This window comes from Neovison vison, chromosome 4 (genome assembly GCF_020171115.1).
Source record: "Neovison vison isolate M4711 chromosome 4, ASM_NN_V1, whole genome shotgun sequence".
NCBI lineage: Eukaryota > Metazoa > Chordata > Mammalia > Carnivora > Mustelidae > Neogale > Neogale vison.
Window position 1 is genome coordinate 183,216,857 of NC_058094.1, and position 14,393 is coordinate 183,231,249.

At 48.8% G+C, this 14,393-nt stretch overlaps 1 protein-coding gene across 1 annotated transcript in view; it reads right to left on the minus strand.

The window, feature by feature from the left end:
* The window catches only part of JAZF1 (JAZF zinc finger 1), a 322,779-nt gene that overhangs the window by 7,665 nt on the left and 300,721 nt on the right, over nucleotides 1–14,393 (minus strand). The window lies entirely within an intron of this gene.

The window sequence follows — 14,393 nt, forward strand, 5'->3', positions numbered from 1 at the left end:
AGAAGACCATGAGAAACTTTGGAACTAACAGGAGCTTACTCCAAGCTCGGGGGCAGCGGGGACAGACATCCTGAGGCTCTGAGCCAAACTCATGGTCAGAATACCAGGTTCCAGCTCGCGGAAGGCCAAGTAACTCCGACCATGTCTGTCACCAGGGACGGACACCTGTCTCCCTGGCTCTACCCAGCATTCCCTGGGAGGGCGGGCTGCCCCCTCCCAGCTCAGATCGGAGGAGAGGATTCGCTTGTATTCCCAAGCTTAAGAGCTCTGCTCAGACTGGAGTTAAAAATTTTGACTTCATGGACTTCTGTTAAGGATGGTGGGGATGGAGAACCACTTCGACAAGCAGCCGCTTTTTTGCTCTTTTTTTAATGAGGCCGAAAGCCATTTATTTTGAGCTCTTGCACAATACAACCCTGAAGGACATAATTCTACAGATCATAAACAGTGTAAAATAATATGTTGACAAGTCTTAATGCATTTACAAGCCCCGTGGAATAAATAGGAATTATAGCACAACATTAATAAGAATTATATGGTAGCAATTACAGTTGTGAAATTCATCCCCCAGGTGTGAGGCTAAATGGCACCAGGGGCCTGCCTGGGTGCTTCGTGGTCTGTCTCTGCTACATCAATTATTTCAACACCAAATATTGGCATTTTTATTGGGTTTCATTTTAATAGGCATTAATAAGATTGTTTCAAGAGCCAACTGAGCCAGGCACAAGGACGCCGGCCCCTGAAGCGAACCCTTAAAAGGACCTAGGAAGGAAGGAAGGGACCTCAAGTTGACTGCCTCTTGTGTTTCGGGCACATCCCATGCATCATCTCATGGAACAGGCCAGCGGCCCTGTGAGGTGGGGAGGACTGTCACTTCCCTGAACACGAGGAAACCGAGTCCGGAGAGGTTCAAGAGCTTACGAACTTTCAATTGGCTATTTGGGGGTACTGCTTCTCTCCTGTCTTGCTTCCTGGCTGCCAAAGCCAGCAGCAATCCGAAGGGTCTCTTTCGACCTCCTTTGAGTTGCCGGTTCTTCACCATCTATCACTCAGATGGAATTCGGGGTGGTCTTGAAACGGGTTTTGAAACCCATTGAGAAACTCTTGGGTGGTACAGAAAAAACCAATTTGGTAAAAGGAGGTTTTGGAATTAAATGTGGGTTTCTGTAACTCCGCCATGTTCGGCTGTAGCCCCCAGAAAGAAGAGACCCAGTTCGGAAAGGTTTGTATGAGACAAGGCAGGGGTGTCCTCGGCCATGTTTCTGAGTCTGTGAGGAAATTTCGAGATCTGTTTTTAAGTAGGGCATTGTTTAGGACATTTTGCTCTTAAACAAATGCCACATGCTGGTGTCCTTTAAATTGCTTGTTAGAAAACTATAAATGCTATTTCACAAAGCTCCTCCAGCCGGACTTCAGAAAGTTAGAATGACTAATTTACCCATCTAATTGGGCTAATTTGTGAACCTGAATACCAGGAACCATGCAACATTTACAACTCGGGGGCGGGGGGAGTTGTGCTCAGACCAAGGGAGGGCTTAATGAAGCCCAGCAGAAGATAAAACTTCAAAAATCCACTGGATCAAAAGGAGCCAGACCCCGAGGGCTTGATGCTGTGGACACAGTCGCCTGGAAACCATACGGCATCCAGCCCCTAGTGGGGCAGGTCGGGGGACCACACAGTCCATCCGAGTCAGGACGCACTTCCCTGGCTACCTGGGCCACCTGCTCCAGGCACTGCTGTGCTACAAGGTCCTCTGGCTGCTCTGGGTAACTGTCCCCTGGGTGGGGGCTCAAAAATGACCTGCTTATACTTAATTCTGTCCTGTAACAAAGAGCTGTGTGTAGACCTGGGTTCACGTCTAGTGCAGGTCAGCTGGGTGACCAGCTCCTGTCATCCACTTTCTCGTCTCTAAAATGGGCACAAATCTCTTCCTTGCAGCTTAAGAATTAGAATTCACGTCTAGAGAACATCGGACGCAGGAGGTCCTGCCCACAGTAAGTGCTCAGAAAATGGAGGACAGCGTAACTTCGTTTTTGTAATAACATTACATGTATGGATTACATATATTTTCTAAAGAAAGGCCTCTTGCGAAACCAGACAAAAACTAACATAATTCTGAAAGACACGGGAAGCTCCACTACAAGAAATACAAGCGGGACTTCACATCAAGACGGGCTGTGCTGCTACTGACAAGCCCTGGGACCTCAGCAAGGGATGTCACCTCTCTGATCTTTAGGCTCCTCACCTGTAAAATGGGCCAATGCTACCAACCAGCTCTGAAGCTAGTGCTGAAGCATAACTGAATTCCTACTTCTAAAGCAATATACTTCGGACAGTGCCTGGCATATGGTGAGCATTAAAGGAGCATTTGGTACATAAATGAGTCAAAGGTCACAAGGGCAGTTTCCTTATTTTACCCGCTGTTCCTTTGTTCTGGGACGTGGCTGCGGGCACTGTTTCCAAACAGAACAGTGTGTGCACGGGCTCTGCTGCTTGTCTTAACCCGTCCCCAAACAGCCGGGAGCAGCTGGGGAGCCCGGCCTCCTCCCCAGCTGCCGCCTTTCACTCTGCGGCCGGCCGGGGCCCTCGGCGGGTGGAGACAGGCTGCACGGGGCTCCAGAGCCGCACGTGTGCGTGGGGCCGGCCCCTGCCTGGCGTTCACATCTGGAAAACGGGCTGTGGGTGTCCGGCGTTAAACATCTGCAGACAACAACCACGCTTAGTCTTCCCTCCAGGAAGGGCTCGCCCCAAACCGGTTACTGCTGCAGTTACAGGAACAGCCTGCAGCAGAGGGAGCCGGGCCCACGCCAGCAGCAGAGGGAGGACAACGGAACGGATGAGTTTGTTTGGAGCCGCCACCACCCAGAATCCATCAATGGCAACTTTTTGCGTAATTTTCTAAACAGAAAAAAATTCAAAATATCTCCTTGGTGTGTGTGTGTGTGTGTGTGTGTGTATTTAAAGATTTTATTTGTCAGAGAGAGATCACAAGCAGGCAGAGAGGCAGGCAGAGAGAGGGAAGCAGGCTCCCCGCTGAGCAGAGAGCCCGATGCGGGGCTCGATCCCAGGACCCTGAGATCATGACCTGAGCCAAAGGCAGAGGCTTTAACCCACCGAGCCACTCAGGCGCCCCATTCTATTTCCTTGGTGTAAAAGAGGGGGTAAAGGAAGAAAAGAAGCCAAACCAACAGCTACCTATCGTTGTGACTGGGGCAGGGAATGGGGAGGAGAGGGCTCTGGGCATTTGAGTCAGGCGGAATCAAACCCTCCGGGCCCAGAGCAGATAGGTGTCCTGCAAGGCTTTGCTGGGGAACACAGGGTCGTAGAATCCAAATTCCGACAGGAGAAGGGCCACCAAACCCCAGCGGTTGGTGCAGGGGACCCCCCTTCTCAGGGCTCCCAGCCTCGGAACTCAGAGCAGGAAAAGGTCATGCTATAGTGTGGACTCTTTTAAGTGTTATCTTTCCTTCTCCCCACTCTCCCTCTCTCCCCTCTACAAGACACCCCCAGATCCTGGCAAGGGTCCTATGGAAAGGGGCTCGGTATTCAGTCACAGAACAGAAAAACACCTGCTGTGTGCCTTCAGCCCCTCCCAATACCTCATGTTGTGAAGGGCCCAGAGGAAGGCTTCCTCACAATGAAAGAGAAAGCTACAGACCCTAATTAAGAAAAACAGATGAAAGCCACGGGCCAGTTGCACGGCTTCCAGCAGTGGCCCCGTGTGGGCTGGGCAGTGCCACCAGAAGTGGACAAGCTGGGAGACGTGGTCCCTGCATTCTGAACCAAACTTCAGTTGGCCTGGTGGGATTTCTCTGCCAAACCCATGGTTCTCTATTAGAAGATACACCCCGACGGATCTGCGTCTCTACAGGGTCTGGACAGGGAGGAGCCTGGGCCTGCTGGGCACGCAGATGGAGCTCAGCCCAAGCAGCCTCTGTCTTAAGATGGTCACAGCTTTCGCTCCAGCAGCAACTGCACTCCATGGCCGGGAGGGTCTGTCCCAACATGAGCGCCCCCAGGCGACATGTTCATTTCAGTGCACAAATGGGCAGAAAGAGACGGTTTTAGGAAGGTATTGTTGACACAAGAACGCTGCCTGCTTTTGGCTAGCCTGTTAAGTCATTTGCTCCCCAAATTCCATAGGCCTAAACCTGTGCTTGCTTAGATTTTTCTTTTTAAAGATTTCATTTTAATTAATTATTAATTTGAGAGAGCATGAGCAATGAGAAAAGAGGAGGCAGAAGCAGGCTTTCCCGTGAGCAAGGAGCCCCACGTGGGACTCGATTCCAGGACCTGGAGATCATGACCTGAGCTGAAGGCAGACGCTTAACCCACTATGTCTCCCAGGCGCCCCTTATTTGGATTTCTTAATGAAAACTGTAGCTAAGAAGAATCAAGTTTTGTTTTACACATGCTCCTCTGGAAGCTGAAAGCGCAGGGAGCTGCCTCGGATGCGCTTTTCTCGCGACCAACCTCTGTTTCTCCCATTTTAACAGAGGGCAGAGCGGGGCTTCGGGAAGTGAGGCGTGTGCTGAAGGCCACTGGCTACAAACAGGCTGACCACACTGGGACTTGGGGATTCGGTCCCCGAGTCTGTCTCCTTGTTTTCAAACCGCGTATCCCCTGCACGAGGGAGATCTGAGACGGGACACACAGAATGGAACCCTGTGAATCCTGGAAAGGAGGGAAAACGGACACATGACACACAGACCTGCGGGGAGCCGGGGGCTGTGCCTCGGACACCGAGTGGCGGGACCCGGCTCTCCTGGGCATTTGATCAGGCTCTTCTCTGTCCTAGACATTATGAATTTTAAATAACACATGGCCATGTCAGAGTTTCTCTAAGGAAACGTAATTTCACCATGCACTGTCCCCCACACACACTGGCCGCCATTGCTGCCCATGGGCGGAGCTTTCTACTGTCACTGAGCCCAGCTGCACCGTCCCCATGTGGGGGGGGGCTGCGCGGGACAGCAACTCAGACCGGCAGCCCCCAGAGCCCACCTTGGCAGCTCCGCCTGGAAAATGAGCACAACCTGGCAGATAGGATTTCATGAGAAGACAACTACGTTCTGCAGGATTGCTGGGAAAAGCTTACTGGGTGTCAGCAAATAAGTAAAAACCCTAACGGGTCCCATGAATCACGTGCAATCACAAGGTGGTCTGGAGCCTCCTCACACACATGCAGATTCGTCCACCTGGACCCACATCGCCGCCCAGGAGCCCTGCTGAGTGCCTCTACCAACCTTGCTGTCACTCGTCCCAGGAGGCCCCTGAAATCCTGTCTACCTCCCTCCAACCTCTGCTCACCTGCCCTCTGCTCATCCCGTTACTCTGTGCACGTGGCCTGCTCTCCATTTCAGCCCCTCTAGTAGTCTCATTCCTTGTATTCGTAAACATAAAACACTGACATACAGATAGATAAAAATAAGTCAACCTTTTCCAGAAACCCAACATGCCACGTTTTTCCTATAATCCAGATCATTAATATTCATGCAAAAGTGATAACTGCAGTGACAGCAAATTAAAACTCTCCTGGGGTGTCAAATTCTGGCAAATACATTAGCCAAGAGATGCCTCTCTGCCTTATAGATTTATCATTATAAATTAGTTTTAACTGGTACTGACCCACTTTATCAGAGCTGCAGCAGCAACAGTCAAAATGAACTGGCGACATTACGATTTCCTTGAAAGGCAGGCTGAAGGCTCTGGGGACCATGGGCCAAGCTTGACCTCCTTGCATTCCTGGAATGGCGCACTCCCCCACGTGCTCCTGAACTGAGGAAATGGTCCTGGCTCTCAAAGCCCGACGTTCCCTTTCCCTCCTAGGACTCAACCCCTTCTCGCTTATCTGGAGGTGCTTGGTCATTATCTTTGATAATGTGCCCAGGGTTCTGCTTGCCCTTAAGGAGCCGACAACATGTGTTTGTTGAATGAATTAATGGGGAATAGAACTCATGGGTTCTAGTAGTAGAAAGGGACCCAAGATTACACAGTTTGTACTCTATGACCTTTTCTTGACTTAGAAAAAAAGCGAATATATTACATTACCTGCCAGCTTAAACCTCTCCAGTGGCTTCCCATACTGAGCAAAAACCCAATGCCTGATCATGACCTTATTCCACAGCATACCTGTTTAGAACTTTAATATCTAAAGGATGTTTCCATAAGAAAACTTAAATATTTGTGTTTTGTTTAGTGTTAAATTTTACAGTTGTAAGTCTATTGAACACATATTTCTAACTATTCAAATACTACTAAGTAAATCAAAACATTTTTTTTAAGTAAGCTCTGTGCTCAACATGAGGCCTGAACTTAAGATTCCCCAAGATCAAGAGTTGCATGCTCTACCGTACGGGTTGGCCAGGCTCCCCCAAAATACAATTTTTTAAAATATAGCTTTCATACATTTATGTGTTAATTACAAACCTGGTAACAATTCCATTTTCAACAGAATTGTGCCAACTCTACCATTTAAGTATTTAAGCCTTAAAATATCTTAAAAACAGACAAATCAAATGATCGCAACGACTATAAAACCTACATTTCATCTATAACACAAGTTAGTCCTATGGATTTGTTTCTTCATGGTTTTCAACCTTAGCTTTGACCTTCCTGGGGTTACCAGAACCTGACAAGAACACAAGAAACAAAAGCTGATTCTGACCAACAGAAGGGAGGGTTTCTGAGTTACTGACCCACTGACGCTCGGTCAGGGTCAAGAGTGAGCCTCCATTTCCCGGGCTGGATGCCTGGGATCTTCACTCAAGCTTCACTTGCTCAACAGGCAGGATTTTTTAAAGCCCCTGTCTTTCTTATGATATCATGTCTTCAGTATAATGACGAGGGCCACTGGAGCTGGCATCTCCAGGGGAAAGGGCTTCTGTCCCGAGGCACATGACTCCTTGTGGCATTGTGCAGCCCTCCCTTCCTGCCATTTGTGACAGGCTCAATCTTGTTGCAGTTCCTACTTTTCCTGCAACTTCGGGGCTTACTCATAACTCCCTGCCAATCTGCTGACGGTGATGCAGAAAAGAACACCTGTATTTTGTACACAGCCAGCCACTTTACAGAACACAGTATCACCTATGCTAGTGGGCCCCGGGCATAGATGAGAAGCAGAAGCACATTGTTATTTCCACGTTCTTCTATTACAGCTACTTTTGGACACACTTTACACCAACTTCTCCATGTTCGGTACCATTTTGGACTCATTTCACAGATTCTGTTAATCAGCAGTCATCCTCTTATTCTTTGATGCTTAAATGACTATAGCTTGGCTGCTGGAAGCCCTTTCAGGTGGTCTCCTGGCTTTATAGTATCTTCTGTTATTAGTTTTTAATTTGTATTTTCTTCTCTTTGATCAAAGTTATGATTGCACACTGTGAAAAAGTTGGATGGATAGTTCTTTGTGGCTGACAATGAAAAAGAGGGGTCCTCTGTCTTATCTTCCCTCTGCCCATCCCCCCCCCATATTTACATCTCTCAACCTGGGATTCACCTCCTGGCTTCTGAACAACACAAGTCTACCGCTCCTTTTTGATATTCCATTTTGGATCCCTACTGACTATGCAAGTTAAGAATTTTGGTCTTTGGGGCACCTGGCTGGCTCAGTAAATGAAGCATGCGACTTGATCTTGGGGTTGTGGATTAGAGCCATACATTGGCTGTTGTGATTACTTAAAAAGGTAAAATCTTAAAAAAAAAAAAAAATTTGGTCTTTTACACACGTCCAAGCCTGCACTGCACTTCCCCTTCCAGGAGGATTTCATCATGACACTAGGTTTCACCGCTGTCCAATGTTTGCATTGTCACAACAACACTGGCCCACTCATTGAACTGTGACATTTTTGTTGCCCTAGGAGTTAGCGCATTTCTGGAGCCTCAGTGTCCTCCTCACCACCCTCATCATCAAAAGGGCGGTGGCCTAACTTGGGCTCCCCATGTTCCATTTATTCATGTAAACCTCACAACAACGCTGAGAATGCTACTAGGATTATCTTCATATTACCTAAAACAGAGTCTAGGAGAGGCAGAGTGCCTGGTCTGAGGTTGCAAAGCTTTTCTATGGTAGAGCAAGAGTCCCACCCTGCCGCCTGGATCCAGAGGCCATGTTCCCCAACAGTATACTGCACTGCTCACTTGAATTTGTCCCAGACTCAGCTTAAACATCACCACCTCCGAGAAGCCAGCCCTGTTTATCCAACTAGTTTGGCAGGTACGATGTCCTCCACACTGAGCACGTCTAGCTTTCTAAATGATCTTGTTCTTGTCTTTGTTAGCTTTCTTCCTCACTAGGAAGTAAGCCCCACATCACTGAGTTCCTGGAGTCCTTAAAGGTGCCTGGCACACAGTAGGCACTCAATATATATTTGCTGAACAAACAAACGAAAGGCAAGGGCAATGACATCAGGCTTCCTGACATCCAAGCCATGTTGCCCAACCAGCTGGTGATGTTCGCTGGGGAGAAGAGGGGTGTGGGGGCAAAGTGAAGATACAAAGTATTTAGGGATTGGAGATATAGGGTCTGCCGCTTAATGACAAATGAGGTGCATAGATCTAATTGCCTGTCACCTGCATCTGTGCGGCTATTTTTTTAAAGATTTTATTTTTAAGTAATCGCTACACCCAACATGGGGCTTGAACTTACGACCCTAAGATCGAGAGTTGCACGCTCCACTCACTGAGCCAGCCAGGCGCCCCACTCTGTGTTTTTTGACAAAGTCGAAAGGGTTACAGGCAGCTGCACTTCCCACCAGTACACTGACAAAGAGGGGAGCCCTGGAGAAATGCTTAGGCTGCCCCCCCCACCAAAAAACCTGCCAGCGCTGTAAACAGAGCGTAGACTCCACCAGGAGGGCACAGCCCTGCCTGCCACCTGGCCGCTGTGGTGTGACTGCTGCCAGGGCGAGGGCTGAGGGAAGCACACAGCAGGTGGTGACACCCGCCCCCTTCATCCTCCATGAGGGGGAGGGGAGGATGTCGCTCTAACCCCATGGGCTGTGCCTTATTTGAGGTCAAGATCAAGGCTGTAGCAATCAGCATCTTCTAAAAATTGGAAATTAAGATTTTAAAGCCATTCCATGAGACAAGAGCAAGTCTGTATTTGAATAGGCACAGTCTCAGAAAAAGATGAAAAGAAACAAACACATAGGAAAACTAGCCCCTTTCTCACTAACCCTTCATTGTTATGGCTCTTGATCCTTTGCTTTTATTCACTAGGAGGCTTTGGAGAAGCATTTTGTACTTTTTTTTTTTTTTAAAGATTTTATTTATTTATTCAACAGAGAGATCACAAGTAGGCAGAGAGAGAGAGAGGAGGAAGAAGGCTCCCCGCTGAGCAGAGAGCCCGATGCAGGACTCGATCCCAGGACGCTGAGATCATGACCCGAGCCGAAGGCAGCGGCTTAACCCACTGAGCCACCCAGGCGCCCGCATTTTGTACTTTTTTGTGACCTACTTGTTCCTAGCTCTGATTTCATCATTCCCACATCCCCCCACGCCACCTGGAAAGGGTCCTCCTGCCAATTCAGAGCTCCCATGGGCATATCTCTCCGGGCACCAGTCTCCCAGCTCTCCCTCTGGTCGGAGGAGAAAGAAACTGCTTCCAGAACAAAACAAAAAAATACCATCTCCTTTCTTGTCCCCGGCTCTAGGCTATTTTTCAGGGAAAATGAGTAATAAGAGATGATGTCTTATACACCCAAAACAAGGGTAACAGTGTGTGTCAACTGTAGGAAAAAAAAAAATGACGTCTCTTTAGTACACAGCACAGATTTCAGCAACATCCACCTCTTCCGGTCACTCGTCCCCAGTCAGGAGTTCCACTCTTTTGCCTTTCAAGGGTGGGGGTACAAAATGACGTCTTTTCTCTTAGTCTTCTAGTGGCTGATCAGGATTCACGGACATTTACCGTCAAAGTAGGCGACTCGCAAGACCCACAGAGTCCCAGGGTTTTCGAACTGCCGACTGTGACCCTTCGCGGGTTGTAAAATCAGTTTGGTAGGGCAGTTAAATAAGGATAGAATGGAAGACAAAGTGGCAGAGTGTAAACATGTGCTCATAAAACTTTTGTTTCAGGTGTGTGTCTCCACGTAAAATATTCCTCACTATGAGTTACAGCTAAAAAGCTTACGGCCATATTTGACTATTAGTATCTCAGTTTCAGTTGGTTAAGCAGCTGCCTTCAGCTCAGGTCATGATCCCAGCGTCCTGGGATCGAGTCCCACATTGGGCTCCTTGCTCGGCAGGGAGCCTGCTTCTCCCTCTGCCTCTGCCTGCCTCTCTGTCTGCCTGTGCTCGCTCTCTCTCCCTCTCTCTCTCACAAATAAATAAATAGAACTTCTAACTGAAAGAACTAGTCCATCCAGATGAGAAAATCACCGATTTTAACCAACATTTATAATAGGATGTAAAACAGGCTAAAAGAGAGAAAGGTCATTTGTGGTTAACATAAACAAGGTCTTATGTCGCAGGAACTCACTCTCTCCCCGAGAAGGTGGGCTGTTGGCACACTGACCTCAGGACCATCAGGAGGGCACACACAGATGGGAGCCAATGGGTGACAGGTGAAATATGAAACAAAAGTGTATGCAATGCACAGAAAGTATGAGGACAGCTCCCCACTGGTTCAGGTGTCCTTTAAGACCACGACCCTCCACCATCTTTTTGAATATTCTCAAGGACAATCAGAGTAGGAGAATCTGGTTCTAAAGAATGGCCCAAGTCATTCTCGGGCCTTGAGCTGAATTTAGAAGGGTCGTGCCTGTCACCCTGGCCTCTGCCATCAAGTTGCCAAAGGTTCTCAGAGTTTCAAGTCTCACAGCCAAGCCAGAAAGCACTTTGCCTTTGAGGGGTGAGCAGGCTTCTTGAGCTGGTGTTTTGGGCCAGACCCAGAGAATTAGAGCTGCCAAGATCCAGGAAGGAGCTGGAGCAGAACTCAGAAAGGGGAGATCTCAGTATGTCCAAGGGCAACTGGCAGCTCCGTCTTCCGTACCACCCCGATGGGCTCACTGGGAAGTCACCACCACTGGGAAACTTTTCCCTGCTCCGTGCAGCATCCCCGGCCCTGTGCATTCCCAGCCTGAGCAGGCCTCTGCTAATCTGCAGGGAGGGAGGGAAATCCACAGCAGAGGCCCAGCACCGGAAGGACATTCACTGCATGACACAAATGCACACGGGTATGTGCCTGTAATATACATATCCTGCACTTCATGATCGTGCTTAATTAAATCACAGTCCAGCGTGGACATGATAAAATGAAAGGAAGTACGATGACAACATGAATGATCATGACCTGCGAGAGGCACAGACGAGCTTCATCCTTCGGGTAAACCTGATCAGCACACACACGGCTGAACCTGTCTGGAGACTGTGTGGGAAGGCGGGTCATTCGGGGGCTTGGGAGCAGGCTGCCTGCATCGGGATTCCGGCTCTGCCACTCCTGGCCTCTGAACAGTGATTTCACCTCTTTCTACCTCCATTTTATCATTAGTAAAACCATAGTAACACTAGCCCCTCAAAGGGCTCCTGAGAAGACTGTACCATTTAACATGGAGAAGGTGATCAGATTAATTTCTGGCATATAATTGTGTAGTCTACTAGCACCCGCTGTAATTATTATTTTAATTGGTAATTTAAAATCATCTAGACTTGAAAGAAATGACCAGGGATAGACAAAGCCTAAAAAAAAAAATCACCTGGTTAACAGAGGTCTGCCGAAAATGCACAGATAAAAATGTCTGATTGTAGCTTACATTTCCAGTACAATGGAGGAAGACACTGATTTCTAATGCTGTTAGTGAGGGGAGCGGGGGAAGAAACGTTGACGTAGGATTTCGTTGCTGAATTGTCTTTTGTTCATTCATTCATCACAATGGAGACTCAGGGAAGAAAAAGACAGCCTCTCCGCCTGGAGGGGTGCAGTGAGGATGCGGGTACCCGATGGTTCCTGATCACACTGTGGACTCCTCCACTGAGGGAATGCCCTGCTTTTATTTTATTTTTTTTTTCCCAATTTATTTATTTTCAGGAAAACAGTATTCATTATTTTTTCACCACACCCAGTGCTCCATGCAAGCTGTGCCCTCTATAATACCCACCACCTGGTACCCCAACCTCCCACCCCCCCGCCACTTCAAACCCCTCAGACTGTTTTTCAGAGTCCATAGTCTCTCATGGTTCACCTCCCCTTCCAATTTACCCAAATTCCCTACTCCTCTCTAACGCCCCTTGTCCTCCATGCTATTGGTTATGCTCCACAAATGAGTGAAACCATATGATAATTGACTCTCTCTGCTTGACTTATTTCACTCAGCATAATCTCTTCCAGTCCCGTTCATGTTGCTACAAAAGTTGGGTATTCATCCTTTCTGATGGAGGCATAATACTCCATAGTGTATATGGACCACATCTTCCTTATCCATTCATCCGTTGAAGGGCATCTTGGTTCTTTCCATAGTTTGGCGACTGTGGCCATTGCTGCTATAAACATTGGGGTACAGATGGCCCTTCTTTTCACGACATCTGTATCTTTGGGGTAAATACCCAGGAGTGCAATTGCAGGGTCGTAGGGAAGCTCTATTTTTAATTTCTTGAGGAATCCCCACACTGTTCTCCAAAGAGGCTGCACCAACTTGCATTCCCACCAACAGTGTAAGAGGGTTCCCCTTTCTCCACATCCTCTCCAACACATGTTGTTTCCTGTTTTATTAATTTTGGCCATTCTAACTGGTGTAAGGTGATTATCTCAATGTGGTTTTAATTTGAATCTCCCTGAGGAATGCCCTGCTTTTAGAAACATCAACTCTTGGGGCACCTGGGTGGCTCAGTTGGTCAAGCCTCTGCCTTTTGATCCAGTCATGATTCCAGAGTCCTGGGATCCGAGCCCTGCATCAGGCTCCCTGCTCAGTGGGGAGCCGGCTTCTCCCTCTCCCTCTGCCCCTCACCCCTGCTTGTAAGTACCGAAGTCCCGGCCAGAGCTGGCTCTCACCGTGGTGTCTTCCCATCTCACAAACAAAGCATGCCGTATTGACGGTGTGCGCACTTTCTGCGCCGAGGAAAAGCTCCGAGAGGAGGGAGGGAGGCAGGGAGAGGATGATGGATACTCGGAAAAATGCTGCCATCACCACGCTGAGAATTAAAGAAGGGCGGCCAGAACGGGTTCTCACACATCAGAGGAACTTCTCTTCCCAGACACGGCCGATGACATGAAAATGCACCGCAACGGAAAAGATGCTGCGCCTCTGGGGAATCGTGTCGTGAGAGTCGCTGAGAGTTCACACCGATCTCGGAGATCTCCCAGAAAAGCTGAGTTTCACACTTCGTCCCATGTGGCAACTACAGCCTGTGCTGCATGAAACACGAGTTTTATGAGAGTACTTCTGATTTTTAAGAAGGCTATTTGGCTTCGTAACAGGGCAGCTTCCTGAAAGCACCGGGAACGTCGTTTTCACACACTGCGCATCTGGGGCCCGCTCAGCGCTTGTCGGGGCCACGTTTAAAACCAGAAGACCAGGGGCGCCTGAGTGCCTCAGTGGGTTAAGCCTCTGTCTTCGGCTTAGGTCATGATCCCAGGGTCCTGGGATCAAGCCCCGCGTCGGGCTCTCTGCCCAGCACAGAGCCTGCTTCCCCCACCTCACTCCCTGCCTGTCTCTCTGCCTACTTGTGATCTCTGTCAAGGAAAGAAATAAAATCTTTAAAAACAAAACAAAAACCTGGGAGACGGTACACGTACACGTGTGACAAACCTTGACAAAAGCGACTGGGAGAAGCTGTGGGGGCAAGAGTTCCCCAGTTTCCGAGATTGTTTGAAACAGGTTATAATAGAGTCCGACTTCCTACACTCCAGGTACGATGAGAAAGCCTGAGTGAGCCGCAGGCCCCGCCTGCCCCCGCAGTGCCAGCCCCTCCCCAAGTGCTTATTTACCAAGCCGCTCCCCTACCCCCGTGGTGGCAGGTTCTCAAAGGCTCAGGTCTTGGTGTGACCATCCAGTGACCCCGACGGTGCTTTCTCTTTTATTTCTATTTTTTCGGCAACATCTCTCCCACGGTCACAAGAGGATGCTTTGGAACCTGATGGCATGGGTTCAACGCTGGCTCCTTCACCGACGCCTTCCGTAACCTTGGGCAACTTGCTCAAGCTCTCCTTGCCACAGAAGCCGCAGCAGAGCACTGGAAGAGCTAACAGATACACTTTATATCCCTGCCGCTTAGCACTACTGTCATTAGCGTTTTCACCAGGTGAGCAGATGGGTGATTTCAGAAACTGAAAAATCAATCAGGACGATGGTTGTGGCTCGGTTGTTTTTTAAGACCTAGGGTCAGGGACAGACCCCAGGAGCTGCAGAGGTGAACAAAGTTGGTCACTTGCGCTCACATGGTCTTGGCTGGT